The following is an 8111-nucleotide window of genomic DNA, read 5'->3' as shown; positions in this document are numbered from 1 at the left end:
CATACAGAAATCGGTGGTGGTAGTCAAAGTAGTTTTTAACTGTAATGCAGTTGATTGGTAATGATGACATGAACATGTGTTGGGGTTGACTTCCATACAAGCATTATACTAACATTTTTACCTCAACATTGTGTGAAATGCATATAAAATAGCCAAAATAAATGTAGGSATATTTTTCTGGGGGGCAATGAGGATACTCGCATCTTTCCCCCACACATGGCAATTCCATTCCAGTTTGATTGACCTCTTTACCACAAATTTGAAATGTAATGTAGTTTTAAAAGCATGAACTAATCTTAAAATTGGCATAGATGGGTAAAGAGGTCAATGGAACTTGACCCCAAAAATYAAAATGCCAAGGAAATGTGTGGGGGAAAGATCCCAAATCTCCTCATTGCACCCTAGCAAAARTTTTCCTACATTTAGGCTAATATTTCTATGTGTATTTCACACTATGTTGAGGTAACAAATTCTGAGTATAATGCTTGTATGGATGTCAATCCCAATACATGTTCACACTGTGGGCCTGTTACAACACATCAATCATGACGGATTTGACAAATATCCASKATTTTTTAGATCAGATTTGTTCAGTGTGTGCCAATCTGGCTTCCTTCTTCTGTCCCCCACTAGTTGATGGGTCGTTCTCGAACAATCTTGGTTCACTCCAGACCTGACTGCCCTTGACCAGCACCAAAACATCCTGTGGCGTACTGCATTAGCATCGAATAGCCCCCGCGATATGCAACTTATCAGGGGAAGTTGACGAACCAATATACACAGGCGTTAGGAAAGCAAAGCTAGCTTTTTAAAACAGAAATTTGCATCCTGTAGCACAAACTCCCAAAAGTTCTGGATCTTGTAAAGTCCATGGAGAATAAGACCACCTCCTCCTGCTGCCCACTGCACTGAGGCTAGGAAACACTGTCACCACCGATAAATCTACGATAAATTGAGAATTCAATAAACACTTTTCTACAGCTGGCGATGCTTTCCCCCAGGCTACCCTACCCCGGTCAACAGCTCTGCATCCCCCACAGCAACTTTCCCAAGCCTCCCCCATTTCTCCTTCACCCAAATCCAAATAGCTGATGTTCTGAAAGAGCTGCAAAATCTGGACCCCTACAAATCAGCTGGGCTAGACAATCTGGACCCTCTCTTTCAAAAATTATCCGCCGCAATTGTTGCAACCCCTATTACTAGCCTGTTAAAACCTCTCTTTCATATCGTCTGAGATCCCCAAAGATTGGAAAGCTGCAGCGGGCATCCCCCTCTTCAAAGGGGAGACACTCTAGACCCAAACTGTTACAGACCTATATCTATTCTACCCTGCCTTTCTAAGTCGGCAATTAACCATCACCAATTTCAAATCCCACCGTACCTTCTCCACTATGCAATCTGGTTTCCGAGCTGGTCATGGGTGCACCTCAGCCACGCTCAAGGTCCTAAACAATATCATAACCGCCATCGATAAAAGACAATACTGTGCAGCCGTATTCATCGACCTGGCCAAAGCTTTCGACTCTGTCAATCACCTCATTCTTATCGGCAGACTCAACAGGCTTGGTTTCTCAAATGACTGCCTCGCCTGGTTCACAACTACTTCTCAGACAGAGTTCAGGGTGTCAAATCGGAGGGCCTCTTGTCCGGACCCTGGCAGTCTCTATGGGGTGCCACAGGGTTCAATTCTCGGGCCGACTCTTTTCTCTGTATACATCAAGGATGTCGCTTACTGGGGTGTTCTCTGATAACAGCCGTCTGATTGTGGGAGCCCGAGTAGCGACACTCGAGCCATTTCTAATTCTCCGCTTTTAAACAACTGATTTACTTTTCAGCATAGGCTCCTGCTTAATTGGAAAGAATACTACTTGTCCCGCTGTATCTAATACAAGAAATAACCAATGCCAGAGATAGCTCTTCAATGTGAGGCGCATTAACAAATAAACAAACATCACGCTTTCCGAAAGCACAATGCCTCACCGGTCACGCCCAATAGATTGAGTCTTTAAATGCAAGTAACAAGCCCTGGAGACGTAAAAGAAGACTCGAGATATACATTGCTTCTGAGTCAACTCAATCAAGAAGAGCGTGACCTGGCCCGTACTCCATAAGTGTCCGTCTATGTGGCCATTCGATATTATCGTAGAGGAGCAAGTTCCCTGTACTTAGCACATAAATTGCTGTGACAACCTAACCCATTGCGCTGTTATGGTCTGCGCCGTAATACGACAGTAAAGCGCTCTTCTCGGTAGGCATTCCCGCGATGGGTCTCATTTTATGAAATAGATGCTTGCCCCCTGGAAAGGTTCGAAAGGACCCAATCAGAGAAGTTGTAGAGAGTCACATCGCCCAGAGGTGTCCAGCATTAAAGGTCTTACTGGGAAAATCAGCCTACCTATTTCGTCAACAAAGACTATCCATCACTCACATGCCTTGTCATAATGGGCAATAAGTGGCAGGATCGCTTCAATCTGATTCTCCAGTACTGGCGACATACACAGTTGACTATGTATAATATTGCGTGTATAATACACACCGGGTGCGTGATTTCCAGCTCGCTAAACCATTATCTTTCCGAGTTGTCGGTTCCCGCTCCGACCTCGTACACCTACTCTCCTTTACCAGCAGTAGGAACCTGCGCTACGGCGAGGTCAACGAATAGGACCAGCAGACGGGCTCGTCACCATAATATCGCTCTCACAGCACATTTCTAGAGCAGCAAGAAACCGTTGTTAAGTACAGGACAGCGTGCCCTCCACTTCGGCCTCTTGGTCATTAAGGAGTCTCCATAATTGTTTATAGGGAAAAATAGGGCTCGTGGCGCAATACCTCCGACATGATGGGACGGTGAGGACGTGGGCCAGGGACAGGGTGCAGTGTAACTCGAATCGAACCTTTTAAGTCTGTAAGATGTCGTGAGGAGAGGAGGTTGTATCTGTCTTCAAGTAGAGGCTCTTAATCCTATGAAGTTGAGTGTGAGAATTCCTCCGTGGGGTCCAATGGAAAGTTGAAGGTGGATACGGAAGCGTACGAAGATGCTGTGCCGCGAGGAGCAAGGGCCGACCAGCCTTGACTTGCAATAGTCCAATCCCTGCCAGCGGAGCCGAGGATGTTTTATGCGGGCACATCGGTTCGCAGCTGCGATCTTTGTCTCTAACGAGAGTGCCCTTAAGTCGAGCAGTGCCGGATAGACGCATGTGTGAACATGGCCTGTGTAGCTGGTAGTGCTCATTACTATGTGCGCATTATCCCTAGGGTAGTGTGGGAGAATCATTGCACAGAAGAAGATAAGAGGTTCCCGAAGTATCATATAAGAGCGGGTGATCGTTATCCTGGTCTGGGTTGGCAGACCCTCAACTGCAGCACATGTTGGTTTTGTGCCTGGTGATTTGACCGAGAGTACTCTTTGTGGCTATATCTGCGACATGGTATACGGCAGGATTTGCTGATAGTTGCGCTCGGTTGAAGTGCACTATACCTCTAGCAGTTGGCTCGCGGAGAGGGTGGAACATATGGGGAAAGTGTGGGTAGGGTGTGAGTCATCTTCCTGTTTCGGTTCGTTTCGATCACGGTGAATGACCTAGTCTAATGTGCGATCTTCATGGGGGCCAGAAAATCTCGTGAATACTCTCTGACACCTCACGATGTGCTGCTTGAGGCCTTCCAGTATTTATTGCTGCAGCTAGGTTCGATGTCTTTTGAGGTGGTCCGGGACTCACATAGCAGATGAGAGTGCTAATAAGGTACGGGTATTGGAATTATGGAATCCAGTCTGACTCAACCAAGAGTACTTGTTGGTCCTACATATACGTAGTCTAGGATTCTTACTCATGTGGAACTCAGTGTAGCCAATGTGAAATATCTAATGTTTATGAACCAACGGTGTCATTGGCTACTTGATATGTGAATTAAGTTAAGCTGCTTCGTCTACTATTCCTGCTTCTCTGCTCATTCGTTCATTTCTCGTCTCGTGGTAAGTCACCTCAGGCGCAAGCTAGGAACCCACCTCGCGTCAAGTGCCCCTCTACCGTGTGGGTCGATGAGTAATGATCCTCGCACTGTGCGGGTACCTGCGCGGTCGAGGTCACTATTCCTGGGACTCTTCTCGGAGCAACACCAGGCTCGTTGGGCGACCTCTAGTATTTTCTCTAGAAGAGCTGTTTGAGGGGAAGAGTCCGCGATGTGTGGACTGATAGTAGGAGATCCTGCAACCTGAATTTTCTTAACCTGCAATGCTGCGCAAACGAATGGTGCTAACTCACTCCTGTCCGAACATCAACAGTACCTGGTCTGTCTAATTCAAAACCTACAACTAGAGACGCGGTGCACACAATGACGGTGTTATGACCTAAGGACCAATTACTGCCTTTTTCTATATCCTCTCAATGGCCTTTCTGCTATCGTCTTGATTTGGCGATTGGAACTTTATTCATTTGAGGATATGCAATGGTCCAAATGACATTTTTACGCTGCAAATTATGTTATTTGACCATGCTGGTCATTGTTTATGAACATTTTGAACAGACCTTTGGCGTTCCCGATGTTCTGTGTATTATTCCCACGATTCATCCCATGCTGTCCTGGACAACAGCTCAGAAGAGGATGGCCACCCCTCATAGCCTTGGTTCCCTCATAGGTTTTTCTTCTAGGTTTTTGGCCTTTCTAGGGAGTTTTTGCCTAGAACTTGTGGCTTTTGCTATCACTCTGCATTGCTTTGCTGTTTGGGGTTTTAGGCTGGGTTTCTGTACAGCACTTCGAGATATTAGCTGATGTACGAAGGGCTATATAAAATAAACTTGATTTGATTTGAGCTCTCTGTGTACATCCAAAGGCCAGCCGTGCTGCCCTGTTCTGAGCCAATTGCAATTTTCCTAAGTCCATTTTTGTGGCACCTGACCACACGACTGAACAGTAGTCAAGCTGCGACAAAACTAGGGCCTATAGGGCCTGCCTTGTTGATAGTGTTGTTAAGAAGGCAGAGCATCGCTTTATTATAGACAGACTTCTCCCCATCTTAGCTACCACTGCATCAATATGTTTTGACCATGACAGTTTACAATCTAGGGTTACTCCAAGCAGTTTAGTCACCTCAACTTGCTCATTTTCCACATGATTTATTACAAAAATTTCGTTGAGGTTTAGGGTTTAATGAGTGTTTTGTTCCAAATATAATGCTTTAAGTTTTAGAAATATTTAGGGCTTATTCCTTGCCACKCACTCTGAAACTAACTGCAGCTCTTTGTTGAGTTATTGACTAGACTGGTGGGGGTTGGGTGTGCAGGCGGCTCTGGCTGGCTGGTCAGTCTGGCTGAAATTTGATATAGAGGATGTGTTAATAAAGACAATCAAAAGTCTTCCAAATTTTTTAAGGGTTGTTCATTTGTTAGGCTATTGTTTATGTTCATTATTGAATTACCTTTGATCTAGTTCAGTCTTATAAATCACTTAAACATATTTAGTAATGATCTCTTACCTAGAATGACGGCTGTGAGCATTTCTGCTTAATTTATATTCTAAATAGAGACGGCATATCGGATTGTGTAAAAATGCACGAAATGTGCTTTAGATGCCAGGTTATCTCCCGTACGGACTCGGGAGAGGCGAAGGTCGAGAGCCATGTGTCCACCGAAACACGACGCCGCCAAGCCGCACTAATTATTGACACACTGTTCACTTCAGCCAGAAGCCAGCCGCACCAATGTGTCGGAGGAAACACCGTACAGCTGGCAACCGAAGTGAGCATGCATGCGCCCGGCCCGCCACAAGGAGTCGCTAGAGCGCGATGGGACAAGGACATCCCAGCCGGCCAAACCCTCCCCTAACCCAGACGACGCTGAGACAATTGTGTGCCACCTGCACGCCCAACCCCCGCCAGTCTATTTCATTTAAATGACTTGGAAACAACGTTTATTCAACCAGTTTATGCCCAGTGGGATCTTGCAAATTGTCTTATACTTCCCTATAATATTTGCCGATCTTACTGCAGAGTTACAGGGCCAAACCTCAGAGGAATGTCTTGACAGTACAGCAGGCCCAATCTGGAGAGATTTGTGTTGAAACAAAAACAAACAAACAACAACAGCAATACACTCCTTCAGAAATTTCAGCATTCCATATTACATTCAAACTTCACCCAATGCCTCTGGCCCTTCTAGTGAGGGTGATCCGGCCTCACCAGAATGTCAGAACAGAGGTCATTCAATAGGATTAAGTGAGTCTGTTCTTTCTGTTTTTGTTCCTTATACTTCTGACTCATTATTTAAAAACATTTCAAACATTCTCTGTACCAGGTTTACATTGTTTTTCAGTACATTTCTCATCAGGAGAACTTACATCTGTGAATCCAAAATTCGGACAATAGATACTTTAGAAAATGTTATTTGCATGTCCTTTAAGGTGCATCCTTTCTCTCCCGTGAAGATCCTGCTAAAACCAAATAAGAAGACGACACACAATAAAACAGACACGGTATTAACAGCACTGACACATATTCATAAGTATAGACGGGTGGGTTGTGTGTGTAGGTAGAGTTGTAGTCGGAAGTTTACATACACCTTAGCCAAATACATTCAAACTCAGTTTTTCACAATTCCTGACATTTAATCCTAGAAAAAAATTCCCTGTCTTAGGTCAGTTAGGATCACTACTTTATTTTAAGAATGTGAAATGTCAGAATAATAATAGAGATAATTATTTATTTCAGCTTTTATTTCTTTCATCACATTCCCAGTGGGTCAGAAGTTTACAAACACTCAATTGGTATTTGGTAGCATTGCCTTTAAATTGTTTAACTTGGGTCAAACGTTTTGGGTAGCCTTCCACAAGCTTCCCACAATACGTTCGGTGAATTTTGGCCCATTCCTCCTGACAGAGCTGGTGTAACTGAGTCGGGTTTGTAGGCCTCCTTGCTCGCACACGCTTTTTCAGTTCTGCCCACAAATGTTCTATAGGATTGAGGTCAGGGCTTTGTGATGGCCACTCTCAATACCTTGACTTTGTTGTCCTTAAGAGCCATGTTGACCAAACTTTGAGTTATGCTTGGGGTATCTTCCATTTGGGAAGACCCATTTGCGACAAGCTTTAACTTCCTGACTTGGTGTCTTGAGTTGCTGCTTCAATATATCCACATAATTTTCCTCATGATGCCATCTATTTTGTGAAGTACACCAGTCCCTCCTGCAGCATAGCACCCCACAATATGATGCTGCCACCCCCATGCTACCCTTAATGATCGGCTATGAAAAGCCAACTGACATTTACTCCTGAGGTGCTGACTTGCTGCACCCTCGACAAACTACTTGTTGATTATTATTTATTTGACCATGCTGGTCATTTAATGAACATTTGAACATCTTGGCCATGTTCTGTTATAATCTCCACCCGGCACAGCCAGAAGAGGACTGGCCACCCCTCATAGCATGGATCCTCTCTAGGTTTCTTCCTAGGTTTTGGCCTTTCATGGGAGTTTTTCCTAGCACCGTGGCTTCTACACCTGCAATTGCTTGCTGTTTGGGTTTTAGGCTGGGTTTCTGTACAGCACTTTGAGATATCAGCTGATGACGAAGGGCTATATAAATAGATTTTGATTTGATGCTTTCACGGTTGGAATGGTGTTCTTCGGCTTGCAAGCCCACCTTTTTCCTCCAAACATAACGATGGTCATTATGGCCAAACAGTTATATTTTGTTTCATCAGACCAGAGGATATTTTCCAAAAATATACAATCCTTGTCCCCACGTGCAGTTGCAAACCGTATTCTGGCTTTTTCTATGGCGGTTTTGGAGCAGTGGCTTCTTCCTTGCTGAGCGGCCTTTCAGGTTATGTCGATATAGGACTTGTTTTATGTGGATATAGATACTTTTGTACCTGTTTTCCTCCAGCATCTTCACAAGTTCCATTTGCTGTTGTTCTGGATTGATTTGCACTTTTCGCACTAAAAGTACGTTCATCTCTGGTAGACAGAATGTGTCTCCTTCCCTGAGCGGTATGATGGCTGCGTGGTCCCATGGTGTTTATACTTGCGTACTATTGTTTGTACAGATGAACGTGGTAACCTTCAGGTGTTTGAACCAGACTTGTGGAGGTCTACAATTTTTTTTCTGAGGTCTTGC

Source organism: Salvelinus sp. IW2-2015, linkage group LG1 (genome assembly GCF_002910315.2).
Source record: "Salvelinus sp. IW2-2015 linkage group LG1, ASM291031v2, whole genome shotgun sequence".
In the NCBI taxonomy this organism is placed as follows: Eukaryota; Metazoa; Chordata; class Actinopteri; order Salmoniformes; family Salmonidae; genus Salvelinus; species Salvelinus sp. IW2-2015.
This window is presented reverse-complemented; position numbering follows the sequence as displayed.